The sequence below is a fragment of the Saccopteryx bilineata genome, chromosome 4 (assembly GCF_036850765.1).
Source record: "Saccopteryx bilineata isolate mSacBil1 chromosome 4, mSacBil1_pri_phased_curated, whole genome shotgun sequence".
In the NCBI taxonomy this organism is placed as follows: domain Eukaryota; kingdom Metazoa; phylum Chordata; class Mammalia; order Chiroptera; family Emballonuridae; genus Saccopteryx; species Saccopteryx bilineata.
The window spans coordinates 152,183,716-152,198,847 of record NC_089493.1 but is presented as its reverse complement, the minus strand read 5'-3'; the positions used below and the strand labels follow the sequence as shown (position 1 = coordinate 152,198,847).

Here is a 15,132-nt window from a genome sequence, read left to right as displayed (position 1 = left end):
ATTTTTGTTGCACTTGTAAAAGGAATTGATTTTTTAGGGTTCATTTTCTTACATTTCATGATTGATGTATAGGAAAGCAGTGGAATTTTGTGTATTGAATTTGTATTCTGCGGCATTACTATATTGCTTGATTGTTTCAAATGGATTTTTTATTTTTATTGCACTTGCGGCTTAGAAATATTGGTTACTTACTTTTTTTAATTTTTATTGATTTTAATTTATTGTATTTACATAGATTTAAGTATCTCACTAAATATATCTGCTGCCCTATTCCCCTCAAACACCCCTGGTCTGCTCCCCACAATGCCTTCCCCTTTTCCTCTAGGATTTGCTGTACTGCTCTCTATAATGCAGTGTTATGTGTATATAATTTCACTAACCTCTTTTCCTTTTCTGATCCCGTTCTCTAATTCCCTTTCCCTATAACTGCTTTTCCTCTGGTACCTTTGATCCTGCCTCTGCCTCTACTCTGTTCCTCAGTTCACATTGTTCATTCAATTGATTCCTCAAATGAATGAGGTCATATGATATTTTTTTCTCTGCCTGGCTTATTTCATCTAGCATAATAGTTTGCAGGTCCATCCATGCTGTTGCAAAAGGTAAGATTTCCTTCTTTTTCACAGCTGTGTAGTATTCCATTGTGTATATACCACGCTTTTTAATCCACTCATCCACTTATGTTACTTGAGCTGTTTCCAGATCTTGGTTATTGTAAATAATGCTGTAATAAACATGGGTGTGCATTTCATCTTTTGAACCAGTGATTTGGTATTCTTAGGATATATTCCTCAAAGTGTGATACCTGGGTCAAAAGGCAGTTTCATTTTTAATTTTTTGAGGGATCTCCATACTGTTTTCCACAGTAGCTGCAGCAGTCTGCATTCCTGCCGTCAGTGCAGAAGGGTTCCCTTTGCTCCACACCCTCGCCAGCACTTACTATGTGTTGTTTTGTTAATGAATGCCATTCTGACAGGTGTAAGGTGGTATCTCATTGTGGTTTTAATTTGCATTTCTCTAATGATTACTGATGTTGAATATTTTTTTGTATGCCTATAGGTTATCTGTATGTCCTCTTTAGAGAAATGTCTATATATTTATATTTCCCATTTTTACCTTCCTGGTGTTGAATTTTACAAGTTCTTTCTACATTTTGGTTATTAACCCCTCATCAGACGTATGGTCGAATATGTTCTCCCATTCTGTGGTTTCTCTTTTTATTTTGTTCATATTGTCTTTAGTTGTGCAAAAGCATTTTAGTTTGATATAGTCCCATTTGTTCATCCTGTCCTCTATTTCACTTGGCCATGGAGATAAATCAGCAAAACTATTGTTGTGAGAGGTATCACAGAGTTTACTGCCTATGTTTTCTTCTAAGACGATTATGGTTTCATGACTTACATTTAAGACTTTTAAACATTTTGAGTTTATTTTTGTGAATGGTGTAAGTTGGTAGTCTAGTTTCAATTTTTTGCAAGTACCTGTCCAATTTTCTCAACACCATTTGTTAAAGAGACTGTATTTACTCTATTATATGCTCTTACCTCCTTGGTCAAATATCAATTGGCTATAAAGGTGTGAATTTATTTCTGGGTTCTTTGTTCTGTTCTATTTATCTGTATGCCTTTTATTATGCCAGTAGCAAGCTGTTTTGAGTATAATGGCCTTGTACTATAACTTGATATCAGGAAGTGTGATACCTCCCACTTTATTCTTCTTTTTCTGGATTGCTGAGTCCATTCGTGTTTTGTTATTTTTTTGGTTTCACATAAATTTTTTGAATATGTGTTCTATATCTTTGAAGTATGCCATTTGTATTTTAAAAAGAATTGCATTGAATTTATAGATTGCTTTGGATAGGATAGACATTTTAATGATGATGAATCTTACTTTCCATTGACATGGTATATGCTTCCACTTGTTTGTATCTTCCTTAATTTCTTATATCAATGTCTTATAATTTTCTGAGTACAGATCTTTAACCTCCTTGGTTCAATTTACTCCTAAGTACATTGTATTTTTTGTTGCAACAGTGAAATGGATTGTTTTTTAAATTTTTTTTAGACAATTCATTGTTGGTGTATAAAAATGCCACTGACTTCTGAATATTAATTTTATATTCTGCCACCTTGCTGAATTCATTTATCAGGCCCAGTAGTTTTTTGACTAATACTTTAGGGTTTTCTATATACAGTATCATGTCATCAGTACATAATGATAGTTCTACTTCTTCTTTTCCAATTTGGATGCCTTTTATTTCTTTTTCTTGTCTGATTGCTGTGGCTAGGACTTCCAGAACTGTTGAATAAGAGTGGTAAAGGAGAGCACCCTTCCTTGTTTCTGATCTTAAGGGGCTTTCTTTTAATTTTGCCCATTGATTATAATGTTGGCTGTGGGTTTGTTATAAATGGCCTTTATCATGTTGAGGTATGTTCCCTTTATTCCCACTTTGCTGAGAATTTTGATCATAAATGAGTGTTGCAATTTATCAAATGTTTTTTATGCATCCATTCATATTATCATGTGATTTTTCTCCTTCCTTTTGTTTATGTGATAAATCACATTGATTGATTTGTGAATATTGGACCAGCCTTGCCTCCCCAGAATAAATCTCACTTGATCATGAGGTATGCTCTTTTTCATGTATTGCTGGATCCTGATTGCTAATATTTTGTTGAGAATTTTAGCATCTAAGTTCATCAAGGATACTGGCCTATATTTTCCTATCTTTGTAGTATCTTTGCCTGGTTTTGGAATGAGGATTATGCTCAACTCATATAAGGAACTTGGAACTCTTCCTTCCTCTTGAATTTTTTTGAAATAGCTTGAGAAACATAGGAGTTTGTTATTCTTTAACTATTTGGTATGATTTGCCTGTGAAGCTATCTGGCCCAGGACTTTTGTTTTTAGGGAATTTTTTTATAACTGACTGTTTCAATCTCATTTGTTGTTATTGGCCTATTTAGGTTTCCTGATTCTTCCAGATTGTTTTTTGAAAGATTTTATGTTTCAAAGAATTTGTTCATTTCACCTAGGTTGTTTAATTTTTTGGCATACAGATCTTCATAGTATTTTCTTACAATCCTTTGTATTTCTGCTGTGTCAGTTGTTACTTCTCCACTCTCATTTCTAATTTATTTATTTGAGTCCTGTCTCTTTTTTTTCGTGAGTCTGGTTAAATTTCATCAATGTTGTTTAACTTTTCAAAGAACCAGTTCTTGGTTTAATTGACCTTCTATATATTTATTTTAGCCTCTATGTCATTTATTTCCAGTCCTATCTTTATTATTTCTTCTCTTCTGCTACCTCTGAACTTTACTTGCTGTTCTTTTTCTAGTTCTTTTAGATGCAGGGTTAAATTGTTTATTAGAGCTTTTTCTTGTTTCTTAAGGTATACCTGTAATGCTATGAACTTTCTTCTCAGGACTGCTTTTGCTGTGTCCCATAAATTTTGAGTTGTTGTATGTTCATTTTTTTCAAGGAATTTTTTTATTTCTTTCTTGATCTCATTGTTAACCCATTTGTTATTTAATAAGATGCTAGTTTACATATGTTTCAATGTTTTTCAGTTTTCCTATTGTAGTTGATTTCCAGTTTCATCCTACTGTGATTGGAGAAGATGCTTGATATGATTTCAATCTTCTTAAATTTACTGAGACTCGTTTTTTGTTCTGGCATGTGGTCTATTCTAGAGAATGGACCATGAGTACTTGAAAAGAATGTATATTCAGCTGCTTTGAGGGAAAGGTTCTTAAGATATCTATTTTATCCAGTGATCTAGTCTGTCCTTTAAGGTTGCTATTTTTTTGTTGATTTTCTTTCTTGAGGATCTTTCCATTGATGTTAGTGGAGCACTAAAATTCCCTACTATTATAATATTGTTGTTGATCTCACCTTTTATGTTCATCAAAATCTACTTTGTATATTTATGTGCTCCTGTATTAAGTGCATAGATATTTATAATGGTTATATCTTCCTGTTGGATTGCTCCCTTTATTAGTATGTAGTAACTTTCTTTATCCCTTACTATAGCCTTTGTTTTAAAGTCTATTTAGTCAGATATAAGTATTGCTACCCCAGCTTTTATTTTCATTTTCATTAAATATTTTTTCCATCCCTTCACTTTCAGTCTTTGTGTATCTTTTGTGTTGAGGTGGCTCTCTGTAGACAGCATATGTATGAGTCCTGTTTTCTTTCTTTATTTTTTTTTCTGAAGCTGGAAATGGGGAGAGACAGTCAGACAGACTCCCGCATGCGCCCAACCGGGATCCACCCGGCATGCCCACCAGGGGCGACGCTCTGCCCACCAGGGGGTGATGCTCTGCCCCTCTGGGGCGTCGCCCTGCCGAGACCAGAGCCACTCTAGCGCCTGGGGAAGAGGCCAAGGAGCCATCCCCAGCACCTGGGCCATCCTTGCTCCAATGGAGCCTTGGCTGTGGGAGGGGAAGAGAGAGACAGAGAGGAAGGAGGGGGGCGGGGGTGGAGAAGCAAATGGGCGCCTCTCCTATGTGCCCTGGCCGGGAATCGAACCTGGGTCCCCCGCACACCAGGCCGACGCTCTACCACTGAGCCAACCGGCCAGGGCCGAGTCCTGTTTTCTTATCCAAGCAGCTACCGTATATCTTTTGATTGGAACATTTAATCCACTTACATTTAAGGTTATTATTGATATGTTGTTTTTTGCCATTTTATTCTTTAAATCTACATTCCTCTTTTTCTAGATTTTTTCCCTTTATTCTGTTTACAACAGGCCCCTTAACATTTTTTGCAGTGTTGGCTTGGTTAATGAATTCCTAATTTTTTTTTATTGTCTGGGAAGTTTTTCATTTTTTTTATTTTAAATGATAGCCTTGATGAATAAAGAAGTCTTGTTTTGCATTACATTGAATATTTCTTGCCATTCCCTTCTGGCCTCTAGTGTTTCTGTTGAGAAGTTGGATATCACCCTAATGGGGTTTCCTTTGGAGGTGATTGACTGTTTTTCTCTTGCAGCTTTTAGTATTGTTTCTTCATCTCTTAACTTTGATATTTTAATTATGATGTGTTTTGGTGTAGGTCTCTTTGTGTTTCTCTTTAATGGGACTCTGTGCTACTTGAACTTGTATGACTTTTTCATTCATCAATTTAGAGAAGTTTTCAGCTATGATTTCTTTAAGTAGGTTCTCTATCCCTTGTTCTTTCTTTGCTCTTTCAGGAACCCCTATGATGCAGATGTTGTTTCTCTTCATGTTGTCACAGAGTTTTCTTACAGTTTCCTCAGACTCTTTGAGCCTCTTTGCTTTTTCTCTTCTGCTTCCGTGCTTTTGTTTTTCTTTTCCTTTAAATCGCTGATTTGACCCTCTGCTTCATTCAGCCTGCTGTTCCTTCTTATAGTTTTCATTTCTGATATTGTATTTTTCATTTATGACTGATTCTTTTTTATAATTTCAATGTCCTTTTTTTTTTCTGTTTAGCCATTTCATAAAGGAGGAGGACACAAAAAACCCTTCCTCTTCAGATCATGGCAGCATTAATCTATCCCATAAGCATTCAATGTCCTTTTTGATGCTTGCTATCTCTTTATGTAGGTGTTTCTGATGTTCATCCATTGTTGCTCTAAGACCTTGTGCATCCTAAAAATCATTATTTTAAACTCTGCATCTGTTATCTTGGTTATATCCATCTCATTCAGTTCTTTTTCTTGGGATTTCTCTTTTTGATTCATTTGGATTGAATTTATCTGTGTTCCCATTTTGTTTGTCTATAGACTGTTCCTTTGTGCTGTTTTTGTAGCTAGCTGAGTAATTGGCAGGTGTTGTCTGTCTCCAGCTTCCAGTTGTGTTGTTTCTAGAACTTCTTGGGTTGGCATCAGCTTCTACTTGTTTACTACTACTGTTCTTTTTGCTATTTGTGTTGGCATTTTCTATGCCTTTGCTGGTATCTTAAGGAGCTCTTTTTTAAGACACCACTCTAACTAGGTTATTAAGTCCTGAGCTGATGCTCTTTGTACCTGGCTGCTTGATGTGCCAGTCCTGGATCTCCTGTCTTGAACCTTTCACAGACTAGTGGGAGTCATTGCCTATGACTGGCCCTTAGCAACCTTCTTGAAGCTATATGTGATCCAGAATTCATGGCTGCCGCTGCTGTGCCCAGGTGCCATTATAAATATCAGCTGCACTCCTAGGCTGACTTTTATCTATGGTGTGGCCTCTGTGTTCCTGAGTTGTGGTCTGCCCACAGGCTTGGCACCATCACCACCTCCTCAGGCATTCAGGCATGGGCACTGCTGGGCACACAGGCCATTTTGCCAGGTGCCCACCCCACATGCTCTAATAGCTTTTTGATGGAGTCTTTTGGTTTTATTTTTAATTGTTTTATTTAGACAATCAACTTTAACAGGGTGACATTGGTCAACTCTAGCACATAGATTTAGAGAAAACGTCTCCAGATTATTTTGATGTTTGATTATGTAGTATACCCATCTCCCAAAGTCAAACTGTGCTCCTTGAATCTTCATTTGGTTTCTATATTCTCCTCCTCTCCTTCCACCTCTTTCTTCTCCTTTCTTACCCTCCCCTTGGTAACCACTGCACTGTTATCTATGTATATGAGTCTCAATTTTGTGTCCCACCTATGTATGGAATCATACAACTCTTAGTTTTTTCTGATTTACTTATTTCACTCAGTATAGTATTATCAAGGTCCATCCATGTTGTTGCAAATGATCCTATGCCATCATTTATTATGGCTGAGTAGTATTCCATAGTATATATGTACCTCATTTTCTTTATCGAATCTTCTACTGAAGGGCTTTTTGGTTGTTTCCATGTCTTGGCCACTGTGAACAATGTTGCGATGAACATGGGCTGCATGTGTCTTTACATACCAATGCTTTTGAGTTTTGGGGGTATATACCGAGTACAGGGATTGCTGGGTCATATGGTAGTTGTATTCTTAATTTTTCAAGGAACCACGATACTTTCTTCCATAATGGTTGTACTACGTTACATTCCCACCAACACTGAATGAGGATTTCTTTTTCTCTACAGCCTCTCCAACGCTGGTTATTATGTGTTTTGTTGATAATAGCTAATCTAACAGGTGTGAAGTGGTATCTCTTTGTAGTTTTGATTTGCATTTCTCTAATAGCTAGTGAGTATGAGCATCTTTTCTTGTATCTATTGGCTATTTGTATTACTTCTTGGGAGAAGTATCTGTTCATGTCCTCTTCCCGTTTTTTTTTTATTGGATTGTTTGCTTATTTGTTGTTGAGTTTTGTGAGTTCTTTATATATTTTGAATATTAGCTCTTTATCTGAGCTGTTGTTCAAAATATCATCTCCCATTTAGTTGGTTTTTTGTTTTGTTGTAGTCCTAATTATTTATCTTTACCTTTATTTCCCTTGCCTTTGGGGACAAATTCATAAAATGTTCTCTATGGCCAAGGTACATGAGTTTAGTGCAGTGGTACCTTGAGATACAAACAGACCAACATACGAATTTTCTAAGATATGAGCTGCAGCTCAGTCTATATTTTTGTTCGAGATTTGAGCAAAATTCCGAGATACAAGTTGTGATTTGAGAAGCTGCCACTAGTTCGTGCATTGGCACATGGGTCCAGTATAGGCAGTTTGATATACGAGTTGACTGACTTATGAGCTCGGTTACAGAACGAATTAACTTTGTATCTCAAGGTACCACTGTACCTGTGTTTTCTTCTGTGAAATGTATTATTTCAGAGTTTATATTTAGGTCTTTGATCCATTTAGAAATAATTTTTGTACAAGAAGACAAACCATAGTCAAGTTTTATTTTTTTGCATGTGGCTTTCCAATTTTCCAAGCACCATTTATTGAAGAAACCTTCTTTTCTTTATTGTGTATTTTTTGCTCCTTTATCAAAGATGATTTGACCATATACAGTGTGTCCGTAAAGTCATGGTGCACTTTTGACCGGTCACAGGAAAGCAACAAAAGATGATAGAAATGTGAAATATGGTCAATTCTTGAGAATGTACCATGTACACTAGAGATACATGTATACTCTGATGTTTTGGGATGAAATGTCCTGTAGATGTCTATTATATCCAGTTGTTCTAGGTTTTTGTTTAAGGCTGATATTTATTAATTTTTTTGTTTGGATGAATGATCTAGAGCCATCAGTGCTGTATTGAGGTCTCCAAGTATGATTGTATTTTTTTCAGTTTTTATTTTTAGATCAGTTAGTAGATGTCTTAAATACTTTGGTGCTCTTTGGTTTGGTGAATATATATTAAGAATTGTTATATCTTCTTGATTCAATGATCTTTTATCATTATGAAATGACCATCTTTGTCTCTGATTACTTTTGTTGTATTGTAGTTAGCATTGTCAGATATAAGTATAGATACACCTGCTTTTCTTTGGATCTTAGTTGCTTGAAGAATTTTTTTCCATCTTTTCACTATGAATCAGTTTTTATACGTATAGCTTTGATATGTTTCTTGAAGGCAGCATACAGTTGGATTTTCTTTTTTGATCCATTCTGCTACTCTCTGTCTTTTTATTGATGAATTCAGTCCATTTATGTTTAATGTAATTATTGATACTTGTGGTTTTCAATTGCATTTTATATAATGCTTTCTAATAGCTGTATTTCTTGTTTGATTCTTCTCTTTTGTTTTCTGTCATTTTTTTTTATTTGGTTGTATTTTATACTTCTTTTCTCTGTTTCTTCTTTTTTTTTAAGCCATGCATTTCAGTAGTGGTATTTTCAGGGGTGGTTACCATTAGGTAGTTAAAAGAATATATATCATATTTATTGTAGTCCATTATCTCATCCTTTGCACTCCATCCTCCTTTGTTACTGCTCATTTCTGTCTTCTCCCCTTTATTGTCACAGATGATTCTTGTTCTTATTGTGTTCTTCTTGGAGCTTTTACTTGTGATTTTGTTTTGTTTTGTTCCTTGTATCTGGTTGGATAATTCTCTTTTGTATTTCCTGAATTGGGGGTTTTCTGGTGATAAAATCTCTCATCTTCTCTATATCTGTGAATGCTTTTATTTCCCCTTTATATTTGAAGGAAAACTGATGGATATACAATTCTTGGCTGGAAGTTTCTCTCTTTCAGTACTTTAAATATTGGGGTTCACTCTCTTCTGGCTTGCAGAGTTTCAGCTGAGAAATCTGATGATAACCTAATGGACCTTCCTTTGTATGTTATTGTCTTCTTTTCCCTGGCTGCCTTAAGGATATTTTCTTTGTCATTTATTTGTGATAGTTTCATTATGATATGCTTTGGAGTAGGCCTGTTTGGGTTATGGTAACTCAGTGTTCTGTTTGCTTTATGGATTCAAAGTTCTAATTCCACAGGCTTTGAAAATTCTCATTGATTATTTGTTTGAATATGTTCTCCATTCCTTTCTTTCTCTTCTCCTTCATGTATTATGTTTTTCATCTCTGTTTTGTTCCTTTTTATGGTTTCAATTTCCTTGATGAAGTATTCTTTTTGTTCACTAAATTGTTTTTTAAGCTCACTAAATAGCCTTTTAGAGCTTCCTTGTATTTCACTGAGTATTTTTAAAACATCAGTTTTTAATTCCTTGTCATTTAACTATAAGTTTTCCACATAATTGAAATTGTTTTCTAGAGGTTTTCTATCATATATCTGAGCTATGTCTCTGTGTTTTGGATCCATGATATTTGATTTCTTTTTTCTTAATGTCATTCGAGAGTAGTATTGTTAATAACACTAATAAGAAATAATTAAGAAAATAAAATAAATGTTGAAAAATAGTGAAAAATTAAAATTCTATAATGATAAGTTAAACAAAAACTATAGAGAACAAGGAGTAGGAACTGAAGACAGATGATAGAATAGAAAAAATAAAGTAAAAAACAAGTTAGGCCCTGGCCGTTTGGCTCAGTAGTGGAGCGTCAGCCTGGCATGCAGAATTCCCAGGTTCGATTCCCGGCCAGGGCACACAGGAGAAGTGCCCATCTGCTTCTCCACCCCTCCCCCTCTCCTTCCTCTCTGTCTCTCTCTTCCCCTCCCACAGCAAGGCTCCATTGGAGCAGAGATGGCCTGGGTGCTGGGGATGGCTCCTTGGCCTCTGCCCCAGGTGCAAGAGTGGCTCTGGTCGCAGTGGAGCGACGCCCCGGAGGGGCAGAGTATAGCCCTCTGGTGGGCAGAGTGTCGCCCCCTGGTGGGCATGCTGGGTGGATCCCAGTCAGGTGCTTGCAGGAGTCTGTCTGACTGTCTCTCCCCGTTTCCAGCTTCAGAAAAATACAAAAAAAACAAGTTAAATGCGACAAAGTAAAATATGAGTCTGAAATATAATAATTTGATGATAAATGACAATTAGATGAGAGCCAAGAAATGAGAAAAAGGAAAAAAAATACAGGAGAAGAAATGAGAAGGGAGAATAACGAGAAAGGAGAATAAAGAGAAAGGACAAAAAAATAAAATACAAAATAAAGAGAAAGAAAAAGAATAAAGAAAAAAAGAAGTAAATGTTTCTGAAATGAACCCTCACAGAAAACAAGAATGAAAAATGTAACAACTGGGGATAATGTAGTTCAAAAGGAAAATTATAAAAAATGAAAAAGGAAGAAAAATGACAATAATTACAAAAACCATTTAAAAAATTTCAATTTTTCTTGGTTTTGAGAGGTGGCTTCCTTTTTTTTTTTTTTTTTTTTTTTTTGGCAGGTGGTGCTGTTTTATAAGTTTTGGCTCTGTACGGCTCTCGGGCAGAGGTAGGCTGGGCCTCAGTCCCATTGGCAAGCAGGGCTTTTTAGGGCTTTGCAATTATCTGGCTCTAGTAATGACAGTCTCAGTTTTCCAAGTGCCTCTCCATATGTCCCTCCCACTAGAGCTAGCAGCCTGGAGACATACCTGTGGGGATGACCTCAGCTACTGTCCTTGCAGCAAGGGAATCTATGCACAGCCAGATCCCCCCTCCCGACTGCTCAAAGCACAGTTCTGGGGAAGGCAGTGGGAACCAGAGCAACCAGCATGAGCAGGAAGTGCAGGATACAGACCAAGGACCAAGTTCCTTTTTGGTACACAGAGACAAAATTCAGTGGGCCAGTGGGCTTATCTGGCATGCCTCAGCATGCAGCAGTTTTCATCTCTATGGGCCTTTCCCACTTGCTCTACTTGATAACCCAAAACAGTCCATGTGTGTGTCCAGCTCCCATGACTGCACACAGATGGTTGCAGCCACCATTCAGGCGCCCAGCCTAGGCATTCTCAGGACAAGGTTCTTGGCCCATGTGCATGCCCAGCACTGGAGTCGTGGAGCCAATAATGCCCGAAGATGCTGGTGCCCCCGCAGGTGCCCCGTGTTGAGGATCGTGGAGCCAGTAGTGCCCCAAAATGCTAGTGCTCACATAGGTGCCCAGCACTGTTAATCTTAGGCAAAGCACCTCGGCCCACACCTACGCCCACTCGCTCCCTGTGCTGGTGATGCTAGATGGGGCCACTAGCACTGCTGGGAATACACAAAGATGCTGGCACTGACCCATGCAGGCACTTTGTGCTGGTAATTTTAGGTGGATCCTAACACCCTAGTGTCCAGTGTCCACAATCTCAGCAAGATCTGGCATGTTCTTTCCTTTGGGTGCCAGCCCTATCTCTGCTCCAATCCCACTACCATAGTCTGTCCTCTTTGCCCTACTCCAAAAAAAGGTGCCCTACCTCAGATCAGTGTGGAAAGCAAAATGCCCCGTCCTCCATCTCATATATTCAGCCACTTTTTCACCCAATTGTATCTTTGTCTGGTGTGTGTAAATTTTGGGTGCTCCTAAGGTTTTTGTATTTTATTTTTCTTCTGTATGTTTAGTTAAATTTGTTGAAATTTCAAAGGGAGAGATTGGGAGAATCTCTCACACCGCCATTTCTCTAATGTCACCTTTTTTGGGATTTTTATATACAGGATCATGTCATCTGCAAAAAGTAATACCTTTACTTCTTTCCTGATATGGATGCCTATCATTTCTATCTGTTGCCTGATTGCTCTGGTTAAAACTTCTAGAACTGTGTTGAATAAGAGTGAAGAGAGTGAGCCTCCCTGTCTTGTTTCTGATTTTAGAGGGAAAGCCTTCATATTTTTACCATTTATTACGGTTTTTTATGACAGTTTGCCATTATTATTTTGAAGTGCTTTCCTTCTATTCCAATGTTATTGAGTGTTTTAAACAAATGGATGTTGTATCTTATCAAATGATTTTGCTACATTTATTAATAGGATCATATGGTTTTTGCTTTTGTTTTATTGATGTAGTGTGTCACATCGATCAATTTATGTATGTTGAACCATCCTTGTGCTTCTGGAATGAATCCCACTTGATCACATTTGCATCTGTATTCATTAGAGATATTGGTCTATAGTTTTTTTTTTTCCTGTGTTTTCCTTGCCAGGTTTTGGTATGGGGGTTATGTTGGCAGTATAACATGTGTGGGGAGTATTGCTTCCTCTTCTATTTTTTGGAAGATTTTGAGAAAGATAGGTACCAAATCTTTTTTAAATGTTTGGTAGAATTCCCTAGTGTAGCCATCTGGTCCTGGACTTTTGTTTTGGGGAGGTTTTTGACAATTATTTCTATTTTCTCCCTGTTTATAGGTCTATTTAGGTTTTCCAATTCTTTGTGACTCAGTCTAGGAAGATTGTATAGTTTTAAGAATTTATCCATTTCTTCTAGGGAAGGAAAGTAGAAGAGACAGACTCACAAATATTTAATCTTTTTTATTCTTTATGATTTAGTTATGTAATATTACATAACCACATGAAGAGTTTTATTGCCCTTAATGCAAATGCCTAATGATCTTTTATTCTTTAAGATCAGTAAATATATTATAATGGTTCTAAGCAAAATAGTGAATTTTCAAATTAAAACTATTATTTTCTCTCAATTATTTTTTTCAAATTTTAATAGTAAATTTCTTAAGGTGTGTCCTACTTCTCTGGTGATAATGATATAATAACAGTACCTAATTCTAATTATTAAATAAAAATACACATATGTCATTCCATAATAATAAAATACCTACTGTTATAGTCTTCAAAGATTTGAAAAATCTGAGTGTGGAAAAGCAACCAGGTGAAATACTGGAGATAAAAAATCTGCTATGGTCGGCCCTGCCGATTGGTTCAGCGGTAGAGCATCGGCCTGGCGTGCAGGGGACCCAGGTTCAATTCCCAGCCAGGGCACATAGGAGAAGCACCCATTTGCTTCTCCACCCCCCCTTCCTCTCTGTCTCTCTCTTCCCCTCCCGCAGCCAAGGCTCCATTGGAGCAAAGATGGCCCGGGCGCTGGGGATGGCTCCTTGGCCTCTGCCCCAGGCGCTAGAGTGGCTTTGGTCGCAGCAGAGCGATGCCCTGGAGGGGCAGAGCATCCCCCCTGGTGGGCAGAGCTTCGCCCCTGGTGGGCGTGCCGGGTGCATCCCGGTCGGGAGCATGCGGGAGTCTGTCTGACTGTCTCTCCCCATTTCCAACTTCAGAAAAATACAAAAAAAAAAACAAAAACAAAACAAAAAAAATCTGCTATGGTCTTGGTGTTATTTCTTTTAGGTCACTTTCTCTAAGAAAACTTCTGTGATATATTATTTTCTCTTGTTCTCATTGTCTCTTTACCTATATATTCACACATATATTTGTGTACATACATATCAGAAATATATACCAAATTCTTTATACATGTATATGTATACTTTTAAAATAAGTATTTTATTAATTGGCAAGAAACACATCTTAAGTAACAGTTTAATGAATGTTCACAAATTGAATGCATATATTTAGATCAACATTGACAGCACTCTAGAGCTCCCAGCTCCCTTTCTTGATCTCTGATCACTATTCTAATAGTTAACAGCATAGGTTAACTTCCTTTCTTTCTGAATATCATATAAACAGAATCAAACACATATATTTTTGTACATGGCTTCTTTCACTTATTTGTGATATTTTCTCACATTGTTGTGAGTAGCAGTGTTTCATTTCTTTTCACAGATGTATTGTTTTTTATTAAATGCATATACTATATTTATTTACTTATCCATTTTACTCTTCATGTACATTTGAGTTACTTTCAGTTTGGGGGTATTTTGAATAATGCTACTATGAAAATTCTTATATATGTTTAGGTATATCATGTATGCATTTGTATTGGATATATATCTAATAGTAGAATTACTCGATGATGTCAGAGTAATGGTTATGTGAGAGATACTCCTGATCTCTCCCCTTAAATTTCAACAAATTGAACAACTATAATGAAATAAAGAAGCCCCAGCTGTGCTCTCAGGTGCACGTGAAAGATTTGCACACTGAATGGACTAAAGGTGGGACAGGGTAAAAAGTAAGGCAGACAATAAAACACATTCACAATTGTCTTTAGAGAGGAGAGGAGACAAGTGTGGAGTGACAAATTTTTTTCTGATATACTATAGGGGGGAGGGAATCTAGAGCTCTTTGGATATTGTCAAGGGGGTACAGAGAGGGGAACTCAGAGTAACTAGGTCTTCTTTTGCTTGGAGGAACAATGAAACAGAGAGGCAGAGGAAGAGATAAACAAAGTAGACAGAGAATGGGGTCATGGCCAGTGTTCCCATTGTCTGCCTGCAGCCCACACTCCACAGAGACAGAGAAAGCTAAAGTGCAGCCACCACAGCCTCCCAGATCTTGCCTCCCTCGCTTCACAGTACCAAGAATGGCAGAGAAAAACCACACAGCAACTTCTCCAAAACCACTCTCTCCCCTGAAGAACAAAGGTGCTCTACATTTAATCCTCGCGTTTATTGAGACATGGAAGAAATGCCCGGAAGCTTGAGATCACAATTCCTAGAGCTGTAAAGCCAGAAACCTAAAACCTTAAAGATGTAGCCACGAGGCTGAAGCTGCAAAGCCTTATGAACACAATCTACCCACCAACATGACTGCAGCCCCACCTTCATCACTGAGAGCCACATCTCAGCAGAGGACAGTTCATAAACGTCACAGAGCTAAAAGTTGTAATACAATGACACCTACTGGAAGAAACCTCTCAAAACTGAAATGAATTTTTCTGTTTATTTCCTTTTCCTTTTATCCTTATTTTTTTTCTTATTCTTTTTATCTCTTTTACTCTTTTGAATTTCATATTTCTTCATCTTTATATTCTTTTCTTATTTTCTGTG

At 37.1% G+C, this 15,132-nt stretch overlaps 1 protein-coding gene and 1 pseudogene across 1 annotated transcript in view; one reads left to right on the top strand and one right to left on the bottom strand.

Annotated features, from left to right (window-relative positions):
* Positions 1 to 15,132, top strand: part of CHSY3 (chondroitin sulfate synthase 3) — a 416,869-nt gene that overhangs the window by 376,536 nt on the left and 25,201 nt on the right. The window lies entirely within an intron of this gene.
* Positions 5,437 to 5,568, bottom strand: LOC136336673 (small nucleolar RNA SNORA29; annotated as a pseudogene).